The following is a 10,694-nucleotide window of genomic DNA, read 5'->3' as shown; positions in this document are numbered from 1 at the left end:
AGCGGGGTCTTATACCTAACTCCCGGGGGAGTGGCCAAGGTGGAGCTCTCCGTGGCCAGGTCAGGTTACATACAGGTGACCGAACCTCTACAGAGCTACAGTACAATACACAGGATTACAGGGCCACATTACACACAACTATTATATAACTATGTACAATGCTAGGGAAGTACAGTGGTGTATCACCACACTAACACCTGATACAATTGCAGCATAACCTCCCTAGTCTTAAACTCCATCCCTCTAGCAATGAAGGACAAAATTCCATTCGGATTGGATTGGCTTGGATTTGTTTATTGTCACGTGTACCGAGGTACAGTGAAAAGTATTTTTCTGCGAGCAGCTCAACAGATCATTAAGTACATGAGAAGAAAAGGGAATAAAAGAAAATACATAATAGGGCAACACAAGGTTTACAATGTAACTACAGAAGCACTGGCATCGGATGAAGCATACAGGGTGTAGTGTTAATGAGGTCAGTCAGAAAGAGGGTCATTTAAGAGTCTGGTGACAGTGGGGAAGAAGCTGTTTTTGAGTCTGTTCGTGCGTGTTCTCAGACTTCTGTATCTCCTGCCCGATGGAAGAAGTTGGAAGAGTGAGTAAGCCGGGTGGGAGGGATCTTTGATTATGCTGCTCGCTTTCCTCAGGCAGCGGGAGGTGTAAATGGAGTCAATGGATGGGAGGCAGGTTCGTGTGATAGACTGGGCGGTGTTCACGACTCTCTGAAGTTTCTTGCGGTCCTGGGCCGAGCAGTAGCCATACCAGGCTGTGATGCAGCCCGATAGGATGCTTTTTATGGTGCATCTGTAAAAGTTGGTAAGGGTTAATGTGGACATGCCAAATTTCCTTAGTTTCCTGAGGAAGTATAGGCGCTGTTGTGCTTTCTTGGTGGTAGCGTCGACGTGGGTGGGCCAGGACAGGTTTTTGGAGATGTGCACCCCTAGGGATTTGAAACTGCTAACCATCTCCGCCTCGGCCCCGTTGATGCTGACAGGGGTATGTACAGTACTTTGCTTCCTGAAGTCAATTACCAGCTCTTTAGTTTTGCTGGCATTGAGGGAGGGATTGTTGTCGCTACACCACTCCACTAGGTTCTCTATCTCCCTCCTGTATTCAGACTCGTCGTTATTCGAGATCCGGCCCACTATGGTCGTATCGTCAGCAAATTTGTAGATGGAGTTGGAACCAAGTTTTGCCACGCAGTCATGTGTGTACAGGGAGTAGAGTAGGGGGCTAAGTACACAGCCTTGCGGGGCGCCGGTGTTGAGGACTATTGTGGAGGAGGTGTTGTTGTTCATTCTTACTGATTATGGTCTGTTGGTCAGAAAATCGAGGATCCAGTTGCAGAGTGCGGCGCCATGTCCTAGGTTTTGGAGCTTTGATATGAGCTTGGCTGGGATTATGGTGTTGAAGGCGGAGCTGTAGTCAATAAATAGGAGTCTAATGTAGGAGTCCTTGTTTTCGAGATGCTCTAGGGATGAGTGTAGGGCCAGGGAAATGGTGTCTGATGTGGACTGGTTGCAGCGGTATGCGAATTGCAGTGCATCAAGGTGTTCTGGGAGTATGGAGGTGATGCGCTTCATGATCAACCTCTCGAAGCACTTAATTACGACTGAAGTCAGGGCCACTGGTCGGTAGTCATTGAGGCACGTTGCCTGGTTCTTCTTTGGTACCGGTATGATGGTGGTCTTCTTGAAGCAGGTGGGGACCTCGGAGTGGAGTAAGGACAGGTTAAAGATGTCCGCAAATACCTCTGCCAGCTGGTCCGCGCAGGCTCTGAGTGCACGACCAGAGATCCTGTCCGGGTCCGTCGCCTTCCGAGGGTTCACTTTCAGGAAGGCCAATCTGACTTCGGAAGCTGTGATGGTGGGTATGGGTGAATTATGGGCTGCTGGGGCATTCGAAAGCGGATTGTTGGTTACCTGCTCGAACCGAGCATAGAATGCATTGAGTTCATCGGGGAAGGGTGCGCTGCTGCCAGAGATACTGTTCGGCTTCACTTTTTAGCCCGTTATGTTGTTTAGTCCTTGCCACAACCGCCGAGAGTCTGTCTGTGACTCTAGCTTGGTTTGATATTCTCTCTTGGCATCTCTGATGGCCTTGCGGAGGTCGTACCTGGATTACTTGTTTCGGTCAGGGTCGTCTGCCTTGAAGGCCTCAGATCCGTCCTTCAGTAGGGAGGCAATCTCGCGATTGAGCCATGGTTTCCGGTTGGGGAATGCACGTACTGCTTTCTTTGGCACGCAGCCGTCCACACATTTGCTGATGAAGTCTGTGACGGTGGTGGCATACTCATTTAAGTTGGTCGCTGAGTTCTTAAATATGGACCAGTCCACTGTCTCTAAGCAGTCACGTAAGAGCTCTTCTGTCTCCTCGGAACAGCACTGCACAACCTTCTTAGCTGGATTCTCCCGCTTGAGTATCTGCTTGTATGCCGGGAGAAGGAGCACCGTCTTATGGTCTGATTTCCCAACGTGTGATCGAGGGATGGAACGGTAGGCGCCTTTGATTCTTGAGTAGCAGTGGTCAAGAGTGTTGTTGCCCCTGGTGGGACAGGAGATGTGCTGGTGGAATTTTGGCAGTACACTCTTGAGGTTGGCTTTGTTGAAGTCTCCGGCCATGAGGAACAAGGCCTCCAGGTGTTCTGTTTCGTAGTTGTTTATTACTGTTTATAGTTCGTCAAGCACCTTCCTCACTTCTGCCTGGGGTGGGATGTAGACTGCTGTGATAATGGCTGAAGTGAACTCACGTCTTCTTAATCACCTGTAAACCAACTTTCTGCGACTCATGCACTAGCACACCCAGGTCTCTCTGCACAGCAGCATGTTTTAATATTTGATCATTTAAATAATAATCCCTTTTGCTGTTATTCATACCAAAATGGATAATCTCACATTTGTCAACATTGTATTCCGTCTGCCAGACCCTAGCCCTTGGGTGTAACTCTCGAGCGCCCTAACTGAACCTTCATGTCTCATCTTTACATAAGCCTCCTCCTTCCTCGAGACAAGTGTTTCAACTGCTTTAGTAAACCACGGTTCCCTCGCTCGACCACTTTCTCCCTGACTAACAGGTACATACTTATCAAGGACGCGCAGTAGCTGTTCCTTGAACAAGCTCCACATTTCCATTGTGCCCATCCCCTGCAGTTTTCCTCTCCATCCGATGCATCCTAAGTCTTGCCTCATCGCATCATAATTATCATAGAATTTACAGTGCAGAAGGAGGCCATTCGGCCCATCGAGTCTGCCCCGGCTCTTGGAAAGAGCACCCTACCCAAGGTCAACACCTCCACCCTATCCCCATAACCCAGTAACCCCACCCAACACTAAGGGCAATTTTGGACACTAAGGGCAATTTATCGTGGCCAATCCACCTAAACTGCGCATCTTTGGACTGTGCGAGGAAACCGGAGCACCCGGAGGAAACCCACGCACACACGGGGAGGATGTGCAGACTCCGCACAGACAGTGACCCAAGCCGGATTCGAACCTGGGACCCTGGAGCTGTGAAGCAATTGTGCTATCCACAATGCTACCTTGCTGCCTTTCCCCCAGATATAACTCTTGCCCTGCGGTATATACCTATCCCTTTCCATCACTAAAGTAAACGTAATCGAATTGTGGTCACTATCACCAAAGTGCTCACCTACCTCCAAATCTAACACCTGTCCAATATGGCCTCGCCTCTCGTTGGCCTATCTACATACTGTGTCAGGAAACCCTCCTGCACACATTGGACAAAAACAGACCCATCTCAAGTACTCGGACTATAGCGTTTCCAGTCAATATTTGGAAAGTTAAAGTCCCCCATAACAACGACCCTGTTGCTTTCGCTCCGATCCAGAATCATCTTTGCAATCCTTTCCTCTACATCTCTGGAACTTTTCGGAGGCCTATAGAAAACCCCTAACTGGGTGACCTCTCCTTTCCGGTTTCTAACCTCAGCCCATACGACCTCAGTAGACGAGTTGCTCACGGATGGGTGAGTAAATTTGCAGATGACATTAAAGTCGGTGGAGTTGTGGACAGTGCGGAAGGATGTTACAAGATCGAGAGGGACATAGATAAGCTACAGCGTTGGGCTGAGAGGTGGCAAATGGAGTTTAATGAAGAAAAGTGTGAGGTGATTCATTTTGGAAGGAATAACAGGAAGACAGAGTACTGGGCTAATGGTAAGATTCTTGGCAATGTGGATGAGCAGAGAGATCTTGGTGTCCATGTACATAGATCCCTGAAAGTTGCCACCCAGGTTGAGAGGGTTGTTAAGAAGGCGTACGGTGTGTTAGCTTTTATTGGTAGAGGGATTGAGTTTCGGAGCCACGAGGTCATGTTGCAGCTGTACAAAACTCTGGTGCGGCCGCATTTGGAGTATTGCGTGCAATTCTGGCCGCCGCATTATAGGAAGGATGTGGAAGCATTGGAAAGGGTGCAGAGGAGATTTACCAGGATGTTCCCTGGTATGGAGGGAAGATCTTATGAGGAAAGGCTGAGGGACTTGACGCTGTTTTCGTTAGAGAGAAGAAGGTTAAGAGGTGACTTTATTGAGGCATACATGAGGATCAGAGGATTAGATAGGGTGGACAGTGAGAGCCTTTTTCCTCGGATGGTGACGTCTAGCACGAGGGGACATAGCTTTAAATTGAGGGGAGATAGAAGTAGGACAGATGTCAGAGGTAGGTCCTTTACTCAGAGAGTAGTAAGGGCGTGGAATGCCCTGCCTGCAACAGTAGTGGACTCACCAACACTAAGGGCATTCAAATGGTCATTGGATAGACATATGGATGATAAGGGAAAAGTGTAGATGGGCTTCAGAGTGGTTTCAGAGGTCGGTGCAACATCGAGGGCCAAAGGGCCTGTACTGCGCTGTAATGTTCTATGTTCCATGTTCACTCGAGATGTTGAGGTGAGTAACACACAGATCCTGCCCACCATCGCGCTGCGTCACTCCTGTTACACTCAGCACCTCTCTGCTGGGGCCACTAGTTTGTGCCCTTCAGCTCCAAGCAGAGCTGGTCTTTTTGGACAGAATGTGCTGCGGGACCCATGGACCATCCACTCCAATGGTCCTACGTTCCCCCAGAGGTGTGGTGCGTGGTGAACGGGTTGCTGAGGAAGACAAGTGGGACAATGAGGAAGGAGGTTTGTGCAAGTGCGGGTGGGGAGGAGGGGATGGGGCAGGGTGGGAATGTCCATCACCATAGCAACTGGATCCACAACATCTGCTGCGATGGTTGCTGGGGGTTCAGGGCTGCCCACTTTAACATTGGCTGATGACTCTGGTGCATCACCCTCAGACTCGAGCTGAGGAGAGGTACAACGCTGCTCACACCTCCACACCCTCCCTCATAGAACAGACCATCGTACCTCTGAAGATGCGACAGGAAGGAAAATAAGAAAAGTGATAGGCAGAGAAATCAAGGCCCTTTGTCTGATAATGAAGTTGTAAAAAAGTGTAGGGATGGAACAAGGAACGTTAAAAGGACTAACCTTAAGGTTTTATACCTGAACGTGCAGATCATTTGAAATAATGGATGAATTAGTTGTGCAGATAGATGTCAAGGGATTGGACCACTGAAAAATGAGGCTGAAGAAGTAATAATAGGAAACAAAGAAATGGCCGAGGAACTGAATAGTTACTTTGCATCAGAATTCATGGTGGAAGACACCAGTGGGATGCCAGAGCTCCAGGAGAATCAGGGGGCAGAGGTGAGTGTCATGGCCATCGCTAAGGAGAAGGTTCTGGGGAAACTGGAAGGTCTGAAGGTGGATAAATCCCCTGGACCGGATGGACTACACCCCAGGATTCTGAAAGAGAAGCTGAGGAGATTGCAGAGGCATTGCTGATGATCTTTCAGGAATCATTGGAGGCAGGGAGGGCCCCAGTGAACTGGAAAGTGGCTAATGTAATACGGCTGTTTCAGAAGGGAGGGAAGCAGAAGACGGGAATTTATAGGCCGATAGCTTGACTTCGGTCATTGGTAAGCTTTTCGAGTGCATTATTAAAGATGAGATCGCGGAGTACTTGGAAGTGCATCGTGAAATTGGACTGAGTCACACGGCGTCGTCAAGGGGAGGTCATGTCTGACAAATCTGTTAGAGTTCTTTGAGGAGGTAACAAGGAAGTTAGACAAAGGAGAACCAGTGGATATGATTTATTTAGATTTCCAGAAGGCGTTTGACAAGGTGCCACATAGGAGACTGTTAAATAAGTTAAGGTGTTAAGGGTAAGATCCTGGTGTGGATAGAGGATTGGCTGACTGGCAGAAGGCAGAGAGTGGGGGTAAAGGGATCTTTTTCAGGATGGCAGCTGGTGACAAGTGGTGTGCCTCAGGGGTCTGTGCTGGGACCACAGCTTTTCACAATATACATTAATGATCTGGAAGAAGGAACTGAAGGCACTGTTACTAAGTTTGCAGATGAAACAAAGATGTGTCGAGGGACGGGTACTATTGAGGAAGCGGGGGGCTGCAGAAGGACTTGGACAGGCTGGGAGAGTGGGCAAAGAAGTGGGATACAATGTGGAAAAGTGTGAGGTTATGTACTTTGGAAGGAGGAATGGAGGCATGGACTATTTTCTAAATGGGAAAATGCTTAGGAAATCAGAAGCAGAAAGGGACTTGGAAGTCCTTGTTCACGATTCTCTTAAGGTTAACTTGCAGGTTCAGTCGGCAGTTAGGAAGGCAGGAATGTTTTTTGAAAATATTTTTTATTCTCCTCCGTTTTCACATTTTCTCCCAAATTTACAGCCACAATAAACAATAATCAGTAACGAATGTAATGTCAATCCCCATATCAATAACAACGATCCCACCCTCCCACCAAACCCCAGACATTGGCCCACATGTTAACATAAAAAAATGACAAAAAGGAATCAGGAATCACCCATAGTCAGCATTAACACGCACAGTCGCCCTCGCCCCCACCCTCCCAGCCCCCAACCCCACTAATGTTCGATGTAATTCAATTCTCGAAATTGCATAATGCATGCAGCACGGTAACATAGTGGTTAGCACAATTGCTTCACAGATCCAGGGTCCCAGGTTCGATTCCCCGCTGGGTCACTGTCTGTGCGGAGTCTACACCTTCTCCCAGTGTGTGCGTGGGTTTCCTCCGGGTGCTCCGATTTCCTACCACAGTCCAAAGATGTGCAGTTTAGGTGGATTGGCCATGCTAAATTGCCCTTAATGTCCAAAATTGCCCTTAGTGTTGGGTGGGGTTACTGTATTATGGGGATAGGGTGGAGATGTGGGCTTCGGTAGGGTGCTCTTTCCAAGAGCCGGTGCAGACTCGATGGGCCGAATGGCCTCCTTCTGTACTGTAACTTCTATGAATAACGCCCATGAATTGTAGAACCACTCCATCCTTCCCTTCAGTTCAAATTTGACCTTTTCAAGCGTTACGAATTCCAGCAGGTCCCCCCGCCACTCCAGGGCACAGGGTGGAGAGGTTGATCTGCACCCTAACAGGATCAACAAGACGAAGGCTACAACATCTGCCTCAGCGCCCGTTTCCATCCCCGGTTGGTCCGACATCCGGAATATGGCCTCCCGAGGGCCCGGGTCCAGTTTCACGTGCACCACTTTAGAGATTACCCGAAACACCTCCTTCCAGTAATCCTCCAGCTTTGGACAGGACCAAAACATATCAACGTGGTTTGCGGGGCCTCCCCTGCAATGTTCACACACATCTTCTACCCCCTCAAAGAGCTGGCTCATCCTCGCCCTTGTACGGTGCGCTCTATACACCACCTTCAGCTGTATCAGCCCCAACCTCGCACATGAGGTGGAGGCGTTCACCCTCCGGAGCACCTCACACCAGAACCCCTCCTCCGTACCCTCTCCCAACTCTTCCTCCCACTTTGCCTTGATCCCTTCCAGTGGCGCCTTCTCCTCCTCCAAAATAGCCCCGTAAACCGCCGACACTACCCCCTTCTCCAGTCTCCGTGTCGTTAGCACCTCCTCCAGCAATGTGGAGGCCGACTCCACTGGGAAGTTCTGTATTTCCTTTCTGGAAAAGTGTCAAACCTGCATGTATCGAAATATTTCCCTCTGCTCCAGCCCATACTTCGCTCCCAGCTCCTTCAATCCTGCAAAACAATCCCCAAGGAATAAATCTTTTAGTGTTCTAATTCCTTTCTCCTCCCATCTCCGAAAATGTCCATCCTACTTCCCTGGCTCAAATCTATGGTTCCCCCGATTTGGCATTTCACTTGCCCCTGCCCCCAACCCGAAGCGCTGTCGAAACTGCCTCCAAATTCTCAACAAAGCTATTACTACCGGACTCCCTGAGTATCCCCCTCGAGGCCGTCGGGAGCGACGCTGTCGCCCGCACCTTCAATCCCGAACCCCGATACAAACTCTCCTCCATTCTGACCCATTCTGATTCAAGCCCTCTGACCCAGCTCCGTACCTTCTCCACATTCGCCGCCCAGTAATAATCCATCAGGTTCGGAAGACCCAAACCCCCTGCCTGCCTTCCTCTCTGTAGTAGCACCTTTCTAATTCTGACCACCTTCCCTCCCCATATGAACGAGGTAATCATCCCTTCAAACCCTTCTAGCCTGTCAAAGGCTTTCTCATCGTCCCCCCCCCCCCTCTTTTACCACCTTCCCTGAGCTTACTGAAATATCTAAACCCCGGCACCTGCAACAACCATTCCTGTCCCTGCTCTATCCATGTCTCCGAAATGGCCACAACATCAAAGTCCCAGGTACCAACCCATGCCGCAAGTTCACCCACCTTATTCCGGATGCTCCTGGCATTGAAGTAGACACACTTTAAACCACCTTCCTGCCTGCCGGTACACTCCTGCAACTTTGAAACCTTACTCATGACCTCACTACTCTCAACCTCCTGTATACTGGAGCTACAATTCAGGTTCTCAAGCCCCAGCTGAACTAGTTTAAACCCTCCCGAAGAGCATTAGCAAATTTCCCCCCCAGTAGATTGGTACCCCTCTGGTCCAGGTGTAGACCATCCCGTTTGTAGAGGTCGCACCGACCCCAGAATGAGCCCCAATTATCCAGAAATCTGAAACCCTCCCTCCTGCACCAACCCTGTAGCCACGTGTTCAACTCCTCTCTCTCCGTATTCCTCGTCTCGCTAGCACTTGGCACGGGTAACAACCCAGAGATAATAATTTTGTTTGTCCTAAATCTAAGTTTCCACCCTAGCTCCCTGAATTCCTGCCTTACATCCCTATCCCTTTTCCTACCTCTGTCGTTGTACCTATATGGACCACGACTTGGGGCTGCTCCCCCTCCCACTTAAGGATCCCGAAAACACGATGACTGAGGTCCATCTCGTTCATGCTTCTCTTTTTCAATCGGGTTCGAGTCCGACATGATTTCCCGCTGGTGTGATGCACGATAGGAAGGCCTGATGGGATATTGACGAGCGACTGTTAAATTGAATATTCATGAGATGCAAATGGTTGCAAATTGCAATCACACCACCAGGCAGCAGGATAACTGAGCCACGAATAATCCGCCTTCAGGGGAATTACAAACTTTTTTATGCCCGGGGGTTTCCGGCTTTTCCTCTCCTGCTGGATTCTCTGCTCCCTCCCGTCACCAAACTCTCCCCGGTTGGGATGGGAGAGGGATCATAGAATCCCTACAGTGCAGAAGGAGGCCATTCGGCCCATCGGAGTCTGCAGTGACAGAGCACTGCAGCCAGGCTCACTCCCCTGTCCTATCCCCGTCCTATCCCGGTATCCCCGCACATGGCCAAGCCACCTAACCTGCACATCTCTGGACTGTGGGAGTAACTCGGAGCTCCCAGAGGAAACCCACGCAGACACGGGGACAATGTACAAACTACTCACTGACAGCCACCTGAGGCCAGAATTGATCCCGTGTCCCTGGAGCTGTGAAGCAGCAGTGCGAACCACTGTACCACCCAACACCTTCCAGAGCGATCCACTGGTTCACTCACTACCTGAGCTGTATTTCCCACAATTTGCCTCTCCTGGGACCACCACTGGCTCCGTGCCCTTTACCAATATTAAAAATGTCAGTTGGAGGGACAGGGTTTGGCTCCCTCAGGTTTATTTCCAGTCTCTCTTAGTTACCCCCACTCCCATGCCCTCTGTGTTGAAGATGGCAGTAGCAGCTGGTAAAGATCCTGTACCTGAGGAATGGAGGGATAGAGACACCATTCTCCCAATCTGACCCCCCGGACCCTAACCTGGGGAGAGGCCTCAGTTTTCACAAACCCAATAGGCTGTGGTTCTGTTGATCCGTGGGGCGGTCCTGTCCCTTTAAATGTCTGACTGCCCCTTCGAATGTTGCAGACACTTCCCATTCTAATTCCCAAACCTACTTCCTATTGTGAGAAACACTCTCCCACTATTGGTTCAGTAAAGATAACTCCAATCTCCATGGACTGCAGCAGTTCAAGAAGGCAGCTCACCACCGCCTCCTTCAGGGCAATTAGGGATGGGTAATAAAAGCTGGCCTAGCCAGCGACACCCACATGCCAGGAATTCATTTAGACACTAACTGGGAGAGGTCAGTGTGTTTGAGAGAGCTGTTCCACAGTGTGAGAACAATATTGCATTTCACAATTATATCAACACATCTGTACTGCTGAGATCAGCACAGAGTAACCCCCAGGATAGAAATCATTCACAAACTAACACAACTAGATCAGTCTCAGAAGCTGTTTCCTTTCTTTAACACAGAACTTCTAC

This window comes from Scyliorhinus torazame, chromosome 1 (genome assembly GCF_047496885.1).
Source record: "Scyliorhinus torazame isolate Kashiwa2021f chromosome 1, sScyTor2.1, whole genome shotgun sequence".
NCBI lineage: Eukaryota > Metazoa > Chordata > Chondrichthyes > Carcharhiniformes > Scyliorhinidae > Scyliorhinus > Scyliorhinus torazame.
Note: the sequence above shows the minus strand (reverse complement) of the source record.